At 36.5% G+C, this 13240-nt stretch overlaps 1 protein-coding gene across 1 annotated transcript in view; it reads left to right on the top strand.

Annotated features, from left to right (window-relative positions):
* The first annotated feature begins 350 nt into the window (after window positions 1–350).
* Window positions 351–13240, top strand: part of LOC139851522 (uncharacterized) — a 158268-nt gene continuing 145378 nt past the window's right edge. The window contains exon 1 of the mRNA XM_071840603.1: window positions 351–512. The gene's annotated coding sequence lies outside the window, so the exon portion shown is untranslated. The remainder of the gene's footprint in view (window positions 513–13240) is intronic.

Here is a 13240-nt window from a genome sequence, read left to right as displayed (position 1 = left end):
AAGCAAAACGCATTGTGCGTGTTGCGTTATGCATGGTGCGTGTTTATCAGTATAATAGCATCAAAAACCAAGTATGTCCGGTCACCACACATCACACACCAACTTACACTCATGATGTGTGGTGCGTTATGAGTGAGCATAGAGCATATTTTGCAATTTCGAATTTCTGAGAGCATATTGTTAAATATTTTCGGAAATAGAGGCATTTTGACCAATTTCCATTTATTTACCTGCTTACCCTCACAGCATGGTAAAGGCCAAAATGGTAAATTCAAAAACTGGCCCAATTATAAAGGAACTACCTTACTAGCCCAATTTGAGCCTCCGGGTCTAAAAGGTCATCTAAATGTCAAACACAAATCCTTCCACATACGAAACCAGAAACTAAAAAGAATCCCAAATCATCAAAGTTTCGTTCACACGAAGTTAGGGTTTCATCAAATTACCAGAAAAATCAACAAATTGGTATAAAACTGTTAATTTATAACATGAGTATCACTCAATTCTCGATGGTAAATATCTTCTTTGCCACAACTCATTCCAATTTTGATGCTTACATGGTTTATTTAGTGATCAATGTTGTAGTTTGCAGGGTAATGTATGTGAAGTTTGCAGGGGAAGGGGGGGGGTGTGTGTGTGTGTGTGTGTGTGTGTGTGTGTGTGTGTGTGTGTGTGGAGTATGCTTAATTCTTTTGTTATGGATATGAAGTCTTTGACTTAAATATCTGTTTTTTTTTAAAGAGAAATGCTACAGCCACTCAAATTTTTCACACAATAAAGTTCACACGCTGACATGGTTGTATGAGTTGTCCACTTGAGCTTCCACGTAAAAAAGTAACCGATTCCTATTAATTTGGTTAATTATATACTCCGTATTATTAACCTCGTTTTTTAAATTGATTATATATATATATACACACTAGGTTTTTGAGCCCGTGCGTTGCACGGGTGTGTAAAAACCCGTGCAAATAAGTATAATTTGCAGTTTATATCGGTATATAAATAGTGATACTAAAAAAATATAAAGTATAAGAATTATTTAAGAGCCCATGATGTTGACAAATTTCAAATTTTCTTTTGACTTTAAGAGCCCGTTGTGTTGATTTCAGAGCCCGTGTGTTTAATATGTTTTTAATTTTATTTAAATTATATACGACGTAAAAGTTATATTATTTTACAAATATTATATACAATTATTATTTTTTTAATAAAAGTGTGACTCGCAAGTTTAATTTTAGAAAAGTTGTTAGTCATTTCACCAAAATAAGGGTATTCAAGGGAGTCGTCATGTATAATTAATATTATAATATTTATATTTGCATGTTCACAAATATTTCAAGGACTTAAAGTGTAAATACAAATCACTTTCATATTTTTGCTAAAAAAGAAATGCTCCATTGGTAGTGCATCGAAGCTCCGTGTCGAATACAGCTTATTGCGTTTAGTTCGTAAAATTATTTCGAATTGAACGGTGATGACGGTGGAACTTAACTCGCGGCGAACAAAAAGATACATTCGTTCGAAAATAAGTATAATAGTGATACTAAAAAAATATAAAGTATAAGAATTATTTAAGAGCCCATGGTGTTGACATATTTAAAAAAAATTGAGTGTAAGAGCCCGTTGTGTTGATTTTAGAGCCCGTGCGTTTAATATGTTTTTAATTTTATTTAAATTATATACGACGTAAAAGTTATATTATTTTATAAATATTATATACAATTATTATTATTATTTATAAAAATGTAATCCGCGAGTTTGATTTTAGAAAAGTTGTTAGTCATTTCAGCAAAATAAGAGTACTTAAAATTGATGAACGTATCCTATAGTTGTCTTTAAGCTTACCCCATATAAATCTAGTAATATAGTTTTATGCTCATAATTACTGTCTTACGTATACAGTAAATAAATAAATATTATTATATAAATATATTAAAATATGAAGTCGATTCTCATAAAATGAAAATAACCTACCCAAGTTCAAGATGGATAGCCTCAGACAGTAGGAGAGACTTCAAGTTATCGGCCCAGAATAAAATAATATTTATATTTATATTTATATTTATTATATATATATATATATATATATATATATATATATATATATATATATATATATATACACACATATATATACATTCATAAATAACTTTTAACCATAATCAAGAAAAACTTTTTGATTTATATATATATATATATATATATATATATATATATATATATATATATATATATTATATTCAAATAATAAAATGATACCCAACTAATAACCTTTTTATCCTTCTCACCTAAAATGCTAGAATCTCCTTCTTCCCCAAAAGTTAATCTCTTTCTTCCCCAAAAGTTAAATTTCTTTAAAATCATTAATCTCTTTTTATTATATAAAGCTCTTGAACGTAACTCTAAAAATTATTGAGGGTGTTTAATTGCTATTTTTATATAGAGCTCTTGTCAGTTCGTGAGATAGGAATTATTTGCAAATAACAATTGATGATCAATATTCAAATTCGTATACATGTGATACAAACGGATTACTATATATTTTATATGTAACAATAGACATCAATTTAGCTTTAAACTTTGTTGCTTCATCCACAAATATGTTCAACTCCATCAACAATTGTATGGAGAAAACTAACTGAGAATCAAGCACACAACAGGAGCTGGGAAATCTTGAAAAGATAAAGAACAGAAAATTTTTTAGTACCAAATAACAAATATCCAACCAGAAGCCAAACTTTATTGCTGAATTTTTTTGGTGAAAGTTTCAACCAGAAGCTAATAAGTAATTAGTTGCTATTAATTGTATATGGAAAGGATTATTAATTAAAAAGTTGATATAATATACCAAAAATAAAGGGAAGTGGTTATTTAACGTGGAAGGTATAAGGCTAACATGGATGTACACGTCAACCATCCATGTCATCGTGTGATTTAATTGTGTGAAAATTGAGTGGTTTTAGAATTTCTCTTTTTTTAATTGCATAATAAATAAGTTTGCAGGGTAAGTGTGTGTGTGTGTGTGGGGGGGGGGGGTTAATTCTTTTCTTATGGATATGAAGTCTTTGACTTAAATATCTGTTTTTTTAATTGCATAATAAATTATAAGATGTTTTTTTTTCAACTACGATTTTTTGTCATTAGTGGATCATTTATTTCAACGACTTTCATCGTTTGCATGTAACACACACGTTCGGGCGGAAATCCGATCGACGGTACCCGGGAACACATCCATTCGGGCAGTGTTCCAGGTAGAGGTCCGTGAACGAATCCGGTAAAACCTTCCTATAGGGTCAATATATACCACCAATAATGGTTTAAAGAAAATCATGTCATCTCTAAGGATCAAACATGACCTCTCCCTATCCCATAACTCAAAGAATATGTGGGGAACCGTTGGGCTATGCCCGCGATTGTTAGGAAGAGCTTGGTGTTTGCAGTCTTACATATAGATTCATCAAACTTGCATACTGTTATACTTTATCCTAGTGTCAATATAGTTGGTTGGAGGTGTACTTTGTTTGAGTGAGTTGTATCTTTCTCCCACATGTATATGATTATTACATCCTAAACTGTATTCCTGTCATTCATTTTTTCATCGATATTTTGTACCATAAGTTTATCTGTACTATTACACTAAGCTAGTGTAAGATAACTAGCATTGTACTCTGGCAATCGGAAATCATGTTATGGTCAAATCATTTTTTGAAAATGGTCAAAACGCTCGGTAGCATATTTGCTTTTAGCCTTCCATTAATGCACAGTTTTTCCGTTTATTTTATTTACATTGTTGTTTCTGTTGTCTATTTCAATGTTGTTTATTTTAATGTCTGTTAGAATAACATTTAAATATGTTATATTAACTAGCATTAATGTCTGTTAGATCAATAGTCATCATTATTTTTATCTGATAATTACATGTGGTTTAATTGCAACTAAAATTGCAGGTAGATGAAGTAGCTTTTCTTGTAAAGGACAATCTTTGTTGCAAGCACCTTGTTCTTTCAGTAGAGGATATGCTAGTGGATTTCCTTCATGATGAAACAAGGTATTGCATCTCTTTAACTACTGACGTAATTCAAGTTCGAAACATATGATCGGTAAATGTGTATAAATCAATGAGTTTTGAAAAGAGAGAGAAATGTGATATATGACCTGCCATTGACCATTGACCAATCACCATCAGTATACCACCATACATCGTAAGTATTAAAGTATATTACCACCATCTCCTAATCTATAATCCAACATAACCTAATCTATAATCCAACATGAAAGCATATATATACAAACGAATGTTACATATACATTGAAGCGCAAACAAGCTCTAATGCACAAGAGAGCTTATCTATACTATATTACGTGATATTGATACCCAACATAAATATTTATTTGGAGACTCTTGAATTAATTAAATATTTTAATAATCATTATTTTTTTTTATTTTATTTTTTTTTTTTTGTGCAGACCCCATCCCCAAGTTTAGACATTACAGGCTCCTACCCTGCTATTTCAAATGAAGAGAAACCTCGCTCTTTACAAGATATTAAGGAAATGAATGTGGAAAATGCTGACAATGGTGAAGTGATTATTGCATTCAACGAGTTGCTACATTTGCAAAATCTTGAAAAGATTCATGCAAAGAGTTGTGCTTCGGTAAAGAATATATTTGAAGTAGCATTGGAAGTGACCGATGGTGAATTTAACAACGAATCACAAACTAGTGTTGTGAAACCTCCAAAATTAAGAGAAGTGGTCTTAGAAGACATGTTCAGTTTGGAGTATTTATGGAAGAACAATAAGTGGAGACAACTGGAGTTACCCAACCTGACAAGACTTTCTATTCATAAAGGATTTAATTTCAAACATCTATTTACAACTTCGATGGTTGGTAGTCTCTGTTAGAAATATGTTCTCGGGTTGACTACGGTTCGATCGTGGTTTGACCATGGTACATATATTCCGAAGATATGCCCATGACATTAAATAATAAAAGTCCATTTATCCTATTCGGTCACACACAAAGGCCAATCGTAAATTGTTTGATATACCTTCTAATCGGAAATTAATTTATTAATCATAGTTAATGGTTTAATAAATTAAGTAAGTTTTTTTTTATGTGTGTACATATACTTACAAATCTAAATATGTAGAGATTTGATTAGATTTTGCAAATCATATTTTATATAATATATAAGATTTGATTTGATATAAATAAGATTTGATTTGATTTATAAATCTTATTTTATATAAAGATTTGTACTATAATCATATTTTATATAATATATAAGATTTGATTTGATATAAATAAGATTTGATTTGAGTTGTAAATCTTATTTTATATAAAGATTTGATTTTGCAAATTTTTCAAAATCTTTCAAAATCTTTATATTTGTATTATATGTATTATTGTATCAATTTAATTCTATATAATACCAAATCTTGGTATTGAAAAGATATAGAAACTTGAGATACAAAAACACACATACAAAATGATATTTCTCTTTCTCTTTTTCAAGTAACCAAAATACTTGAGATCTATAATTGGGTTCGGTTTTGGTGGAAATAAGGAAAAAGAAAAGATCCGTTAAGTAGAAGGTATAGATTGAAACAAGGTTGGAACTTTGGGTGTCTACCGTTTAGAGAAACTCTTCTTTGAGTTTTTCAGATTCGATCTTCAAAAGGCTACAAAGGTTGTATTCTAATCTTCTCTTGTTTAATTTCGTTAATTTTGTTTTGTTTGCTAAAGTTTTGTACAATGATCCGTGGAAGAGTATGATTTTGTAAAGTTTTATGTAGCGACCCGACAAAATCGTCATTGACGGCGCCGTCTACTTAGGTCCCGTTACGTGGTCATAAGTCTTTAAAACAACGTTTGACCAAAAGATATGTCGCATTCATTTCAAATGTAAAGATTGTTCAAAGTTTACAAGAATAGTTCCACCACAAGTTACGATACAAAGTTTTAAGTACAAATGAAACTTATGCGACACAATTTAAAAGTAGCCAAAAGACGCTCCATGTATGCATATATACTCGACATCCAATGCAAGTATCAAAATAATGAGCGGAAGCATGTATCATGTATCGTTCAAGGACCTGAGAAAAACATAGAAATCTGTCAACGAAAACGTTGGTGAAATCATAGGTTTAAGTAAGTAAGTACAAGTGAACCACAAGATTTGCAACCATGAGATAATAGTAATACATTCCAAAAGTTCGTTTCACGAGCACCCAATTATCAATGCTTAACATTCCTTCCATAGAACCCCATCACAATAGTGTTAGAACATACACTGTTTCTCGAAAATACATTTCATTCGTAAACGGTAGCGAACCGTTTGAATGAGGGTTTGTCAAACCCATATGGCCATATAACATAAGTTCTCGCTTACACCCGGCAAGTGTAACTAATGATAATCGAATTGAGGATTTTTGTTCAAACTCGTATGTAGAATGTTTGTTTTCCTGTACTTGTGTTCACTTAGTATAAAGAAACGTTTATATTTTTCTCATCCCAAATGTAAGTGCAAAAGAGTAAAAGTGGGACTATGATCTCACCTTTGATTGCAAGAGTGTAATAGTACTTCAACAAGTAAACGTGCAAAGAACAATGCTAGTCTCGACCTAAACAAATAGGTTGTATCAATAACGATAGTCACGAAGGGTCAAAGATGTTCAATTAGTCCTATGGCTCGACACGACTCGATTATGTAGCATGTGAAGCAAATTGTCAAGTTTCATGCAAGATACAAGTATAGAATCATGTTAGAAAGATTGCATAATTAATTGGTTAAGTTTGACAAAAAGTCAAACTTGGTCGGGTCAAAGTCAACGAAAAAGTCAACATGTTCGGGTCGGGTCCCGGACAAATTTTCTATGCTAATTATTCATATACAAGTATATTAAAACAAGTTTCATGTGAATCGGAGATCGGTAGCTAGTCAAACATTTCACGTGAAATGGGTCCAAGAGGTCAGAATCTGGCCAGGTGATTCTGCGCGCCGCGCGGGGATGTGGCGCGCCGCGCCACTACCTGGGCAGAGAATTCTGGTCAGTTTTTCCAAGTGTGCACGAACCAAAACCTTTTCTAACACAACACTTGACCCGCAAACACTTATAACGCCTATCATACATCGTTGGAAAGGTATTTTGACGAGGAATGCAACTAAACACATCTCATCAATCAAACTTCTACTTGCAACAACCAAAAACCGCAATTAATGTTCCCCATTCAATGCATACAAGTCATAAATGCAATTTAATGATTTGGCAACCAAATTACATGAACGATACGCCGTTTCGAAGGTAATTAAGCATACAACACAACCTAACACTTACAATTAACATTATCAAGCATTTAAAGCATCAAAATTCAATTTACTTCTATCAAACCCTAACTCAAAATCACAAATTCAACAATCTTGCATATGAAACTAATCTATGTCAACCTACATACCAATTTGAAGCTAGTGATGTTAGGAACACAATTAAATCATGAACTTTCATCATTAAACAACATATGAACACCTAAAACTCAAGATTAAGCAAGCATTCTTTCAATATGAACTAGTTACACCAAAATAGCAAGAACAAGCATACAAAACACATAATCATACTAGACTTGAGCCATAGACACTAATTAACAACCTTTTAACTCAAAAATCTCAAGAACACATAAAATTAGTGATTTTAGAAAGTTACCCAAATTTGATGAAATCGGTATAGAATCGAAGAGGAGATCACGAGGAGTTCAAATATGTAATTTGTTTGGCCCGAAGCTTGATCGATTGAATATGGATGAAGATTTGCTTTTTGATGAATTTAGAGAAAGAGTGGAAGTAATTAGGAAAAAGAGAAAATGAAATGGAAAATGGTGGGGAGGTGGTTGACTTAGTCAAAAGGCTAGTCACCACTTTAGTGTTTTGGCGAAACTAGTCCCTCGAGTTCGGTTGCGGGTGCGTTAAATTACCTAAACATGATAATTTAAAACGCGTATTAACGGGAGATGTTATAAACATATAACGGAGTTTTAAATAGTTTAACGGAAAAGTAAACGGAAAAAGGCGGGATGTTACATTAGCTACTCCTTAAAAGAAATTTCGTCCCGAAATTTAAGCAGGCGTAGTAATCGTTGTTTCCTCCTCGGAATCCGACGATTTCGGAACCGGGAATAGATGAGGGTGTTTCTTTCGCATTTGATCTTCTCTTTCCCAAGTAAACTCGGGTCCCCTTTTGGCGTTCCAACGGACCTTAACAATCGGGATCCGGCTTTGTTTTAATTCCTTCTCGACGTAGTCCACAATTTCAACCGGTTCCTCCACAAAATGGAGTTTGTCATTAATAGTAAGTTCTTCGAGAGGGATGATGATATCGGGTTCGGCAAGACACTTTTTCAAGTTAGCTACATGGAAGGTAGGATGAACGGAGTTCAATTGAGGCGGAAGATCTAAACGATAAGCAACAGTTCCAATACGCTCCAAGATTTCGAAAGGACCGATATACCGCGGATTTAGCTTCCCGAGTTTCCCAAAACGGATTACACCTTTCCAAGGTGCGACTTTTAACATTACTCGGTCACCGAATTGAAATTCAAGGTCGTTGCGTCTTTTGTCGGTATAGCACTTTTGACGACTTCGGGCCGTCCTAAGCCTATCTCGGATTTGAACGATTTTCTCGGTGGTTTCGTGAATGAGTTCGGGTCCGGTGATTTGCACGTCACCTACCTCGGCCCAACAAAGAGGTGAACGACATTTTCGGCCATATAGCGCTTCAAAAGGTGCGGCCTCTATACTCGCGTGATAACTATTGTTGTAAGAGAACTCGGCGAAAGGTAAGTGCTTGTCCCAAGCTTTTCCGAAATCAACCACGCAAGCTCGTAACATGTCCTCTAAGGTTTGAATTGTACGTTCGCTTTGTCCATCGGTTTGAGGATGATATGCGGTGCTCATGTCTAAACGCGTTCCCAACGCTTCTTGCAATGTACGCCAAAATCTAGAAACGAAACGGCCATCTCGGTCGGAGATAATCGATAAAGGTACACCGTATCGGGCTACGATCTCCTTAAGGTAAAGTTGTGCAAGTTTCTCCATTTTGTCCGTTTCTTTCATGGCAAGGAAGTGTGCGGATTTGGTGAGACGGTCAACAATAACCCAAATGGTATCATAACCGCCCGTCGTTTTTGGTAGCTTGGTGATAAAATCCATCGTTATCCTTTCTCACTTCCATTGCGGGATCTCGGGTTGTTGAAGTAGTCCGGACGGTCTTTGGTGTTCGGCTTTGACTTTGGAACATGTCAAACACTTGGAAACATAAGTAGCTACGTCCCTTTTGATGTTCGGCCACCAATATAGTTGTTTAAGGTCGTGGTACATCTTATTGGCACCGGGGTGAATCGAGTATCGTGACTTATGGGCATCATCTAAAATAAGGCTTCGTAGGTCCCCATAACTAGGCACCCAAATCCTTCCGGCGTAATATCGGAGTCCGGTCTCCCTAATTTCGAATCGAGAGACGAGAATGTTCAAGAGCTCGTGTGAAAGGTTTTCATCCTTGAGAGCCTCATCTTGGGCTACCCGAATTTGGCTATTAAGGTTTGTGTGGATGGTGATGTTTAAGGCTCGGACACGAAGAGGCACCGCTCTTTCTTTTCGACTTAAGGCATCAGCTACTACATTTGCCTTCCCGGGATGGTAACGAAGCTCGCAATCGTAATCGTTTAAGGTTTCAATCCACCTTCGTTGTCTCATGTTTAGTTGCTTTTGATCGAAGATATGTTGGAGACTTTTGTGATCGGTAAAGATAGTACTCTTGGTACCAAGAAGATGATGTCTCCATAGCTTAAGTGCAAAGATGACGGCACCGAGTTCAAGATCATGTGTCGTGTAGTTTCGTTCGTGAACCTTGAGTTGTCGAGAGGCATAAGCAATGACTTTCTTTCGTTGCATTAGTACACACCCATAACCGTTTTTCGAGGCATCACAATATACAACAAAATCATCATTGCCTTCGGAAAGTAACAAGATAGGAGCGGTGGTTAGTTTAGTCTTCAAGATTTGGAAAGCGGTTTCTTGTTCGGATGTCCAAACGAATTTTCGTTCCTTGTGAGTTAACGCGGTTAAAGGACGAGCGATTAGGGAGAAATCCTTGATGAATTTACGATAGTATCTGGCGAGACCCAAGAATTGACGAATTTGAGTAGGAGTAGTAGGAGTCTCCCATTTACTAATGGCTTCGATTTTTGTGGGATCGACTTTAATACCTTGATCACTTACAACATGACCAAGAAATTGAACTTCCTTTAACCAAAATTCACACTTGGAGAATTTGGCATAAAGTCGTTCTTGTCTCAAGAGTTCAAGCACAAGTCGGAGATGTTGTTCGTGCTCTTCTTCATTTTTAGAATAGATCAATATGTCATCGATGAACACAATAACGAATTTATCGAGATACGGTTTGCACACGCGGTTCATAAGATCCATGAACACCGCCGGTGCGTTAGTGAGACCAAATGGCATGACAAGGAATTCATAACTACCATAACGAGTTCGGAAAGCGGTTTTGGAGACATCTTCCCCCTTAACCCTCAATTGATGATAACCCGAGCGGAGATCGATTTTCGAATATACACAAGACCCTTGTAGTTGATCAAAGAGGTCATCGATGCGAGGAAGAGGATATCGGTTCTTAACCGTCAATTTGTTTAGTTCACGATAGTCAATGCACATTCGTAGGGATCCGTCTTTCTTTTTAACAAACAAAATCGGAGCGCCCCATGGTGAATGGCTAGGTTGGATAAAACCACGATCAAGTAGTTCTTGGATTTGACTTTGCAATTCTTGCATTTCGGATGGAGCGAGTCTATATGGTGCACGTGCTACGGGTGCGGCTCCCGGAATAAGATCGATTTGGAATTCAACCGGTCGATGAGGTGGAAGACCCGGCAATTCGTCGAGAAATACATCGGAAAAGTCACTAACAATTGGCACATCATTGATATGCTTCTCATCGGACTCGACTTTCTTAACGTGGGCAAGGATCGCAAAACAACCCTTACGGAGTAGTTTTCTAAATTTAAGGCACGAAACTAGGTTGAGTCTGGTGCAACTCTTATCGCCATAAACAATCAAAGGTTCACCATTCTCGATAGGAATTCGGATTGCGTTAAGATCACAAAGGATGTGAGATTTCGTTTTGACTAACCAATTCATACCGATTATTACATCAAAGCTTCCTAGTTCCATGGGTATCAAGTCAATTTCAAATTCCTTACCCAAAATGTTTAACGTACACCCCCGGTAATATGTGTCGGCACTTAATAGTTTCCCGTTAGCCACTTCAATGGTATAAGTGGTATCTAATGGAAGAGGTAGAGTGCTAAAAGAATGAGTCAAAGTCTTGGATACAAAGCATTTATCGGCACCCGAATCGAATAAGCAAGAGACATAAGAATTGTTGAGAAGAAACGTACCCGTGACTAGTTCAGTGTCATCCCGGGCTTCCTCGGTGTTGATGTTGAAAGCTTGGCCGTGCGTATTGGTGTTATCTTTCCTCTTCGGGCATGCATTTCTATAATGGCCCGTTTGGCCACATTCATAACAAGTGCCCGTCTTTGGTGCATTGGGCCACTTTCGAGCGACGGGAGTGGCACTTTTACAATTGTTGGCCTTATGACCAACTCCTTGGCACCGGTGGCAAATTAACTTACTACATTCGCCAAAGTGATGTTTGTTGCATTTGTTGCAAAGAGGTAGGTTCCCGGCATAACCCTTCTTGCCGTCGGAGGTGTAAGGCTTCTTAGCAAAGTTGTTGTTGTTTGATTGGGAGGGTTCCCACTTTCTTTTGTTGCCGCCCGATTTATCCTCGGCCTTAGGTGCCAGAACTACGATTTCGTCAACCGTTTCTATCAATTTGCGGGCCATGTTCAAAGCTTCTTGATGATTAGTGGGTTTGGATGACATTACTCCGTGTTTGATACTCTTTGGAAGACCATCCATGTAAAGTTCAACCCTTAAAGCTTCGGGGTTCACAAGATTTGGGCACATCAAGGCTAGTTCGGAAAATCGTTGATTGTAAGCCTTGAGATCATTTCCGATCGCCTTTAAAGTTCTTAGCTCTTGTTCGAGCCTTCGGGTTTCTTCACGAGGGAAATATTCGACAATCATCTTTTCCCTCAAGTCGGCCCAAGAGAGGGCGTGAGCTTCATCGGTACCCACCGATTGTACATAAGTATTCCACCATGTAAGAGCGACACCGGAGAAGGTGTGAGTGGAGTATTTGACCTTGTCTTGGTCCCGACAACCGCTTATGCTAAAGACGGCTTCCGTTTGCTCAAACCATCGGGTGAGCACGACCGGTCCCCCGGTTCCATCAAAAGTGTGAGGTTTGCACCCCATGAAAGCTTTATAGGAGCATCCCTCGTTTGAGTTTCCGGCTCCATTGTTGTTGTTGTTGTTGTTGTGGTTTTTATTATTATTGTTGTTGGATGAGTGACCGGCCATGGCCGCATCTACGGCGGTGGCTATCATCCGTTCGAGAGCTTGTTCGGGAGTTTCATTGCGGCGTACACGACGAGGAGCCATTGTTCCTTCAAGACACAAGAATATCATTGATTAGTATTCTCAATAATACTAATCGTGATATAGAATAAAGATAAAGAGAAGTTTTTCCTCGACTCGCCTTAAATTCTTTATGTCATAATGTCGGAACGTTCATATGAGTCACCGTAATATAATCCCGGAAATTATATTACCCTAATTCATATGTGCATTCGACATCATTTCATATAGTCAAAGTGGCGTGTCAATCAAATTAAACAAAGTGAGATTAAGATGAACTAAGAGTAGATAGGAGTAGAAGTGTTCGAGTATAAATGCACAAGTAGTCAAGTAATTCCTACTTCAAGTCTATATGCCGGTTGTAGTCTAGACTCACCAATGTACCCTATGACTCGAGGTTGACACCAATGAACTCTAAATCCCTACAACCAACGCTCTGATACCATCTGTAGCGACCCGACAAAATCGTCATTGACGGCGCCGTCTACTTAGGTCCCGTTACGTGGTCATAAGTCTTTAAAACAACGTTTGACCAAAAGATATGTCGCATTCATTTCAAATGTAAAGATTGTTCAAAGTTTACAAGAATAGTTCCACCACAAGTTACGATACAAAGTTTTAAGTACAAATGAAACTTATGCGACACAATTTAAAAGTAGCCAAAAGACGCTCCATGTATGCAT

This window comes from Rutidosis leptorrhynchoides, chromosome 6 (genome assembly GCF_046630445.1).
Source record: "Rutidosis leptorrhynchoides isolate AG116_Rl617_1_P2 chromosome 6, CSIRO_AGI_Rlap_v1, whole genome shotgun sequence".
In the NCBI taxonomy this organism is placed as follows: domain Eukaryota; kingdom Viridiplantae; phylum Streptophyta; class Magnoliopsida; order Asterales; family Asteraceae; genus Rutidosis; species Rutidosis leptorrhynchoides.
The sequence above is the reverse complement of the archived record's forward strand: the minus strand, read 5'-3'. Positions and strand labels throughout refer to the sequence as shown.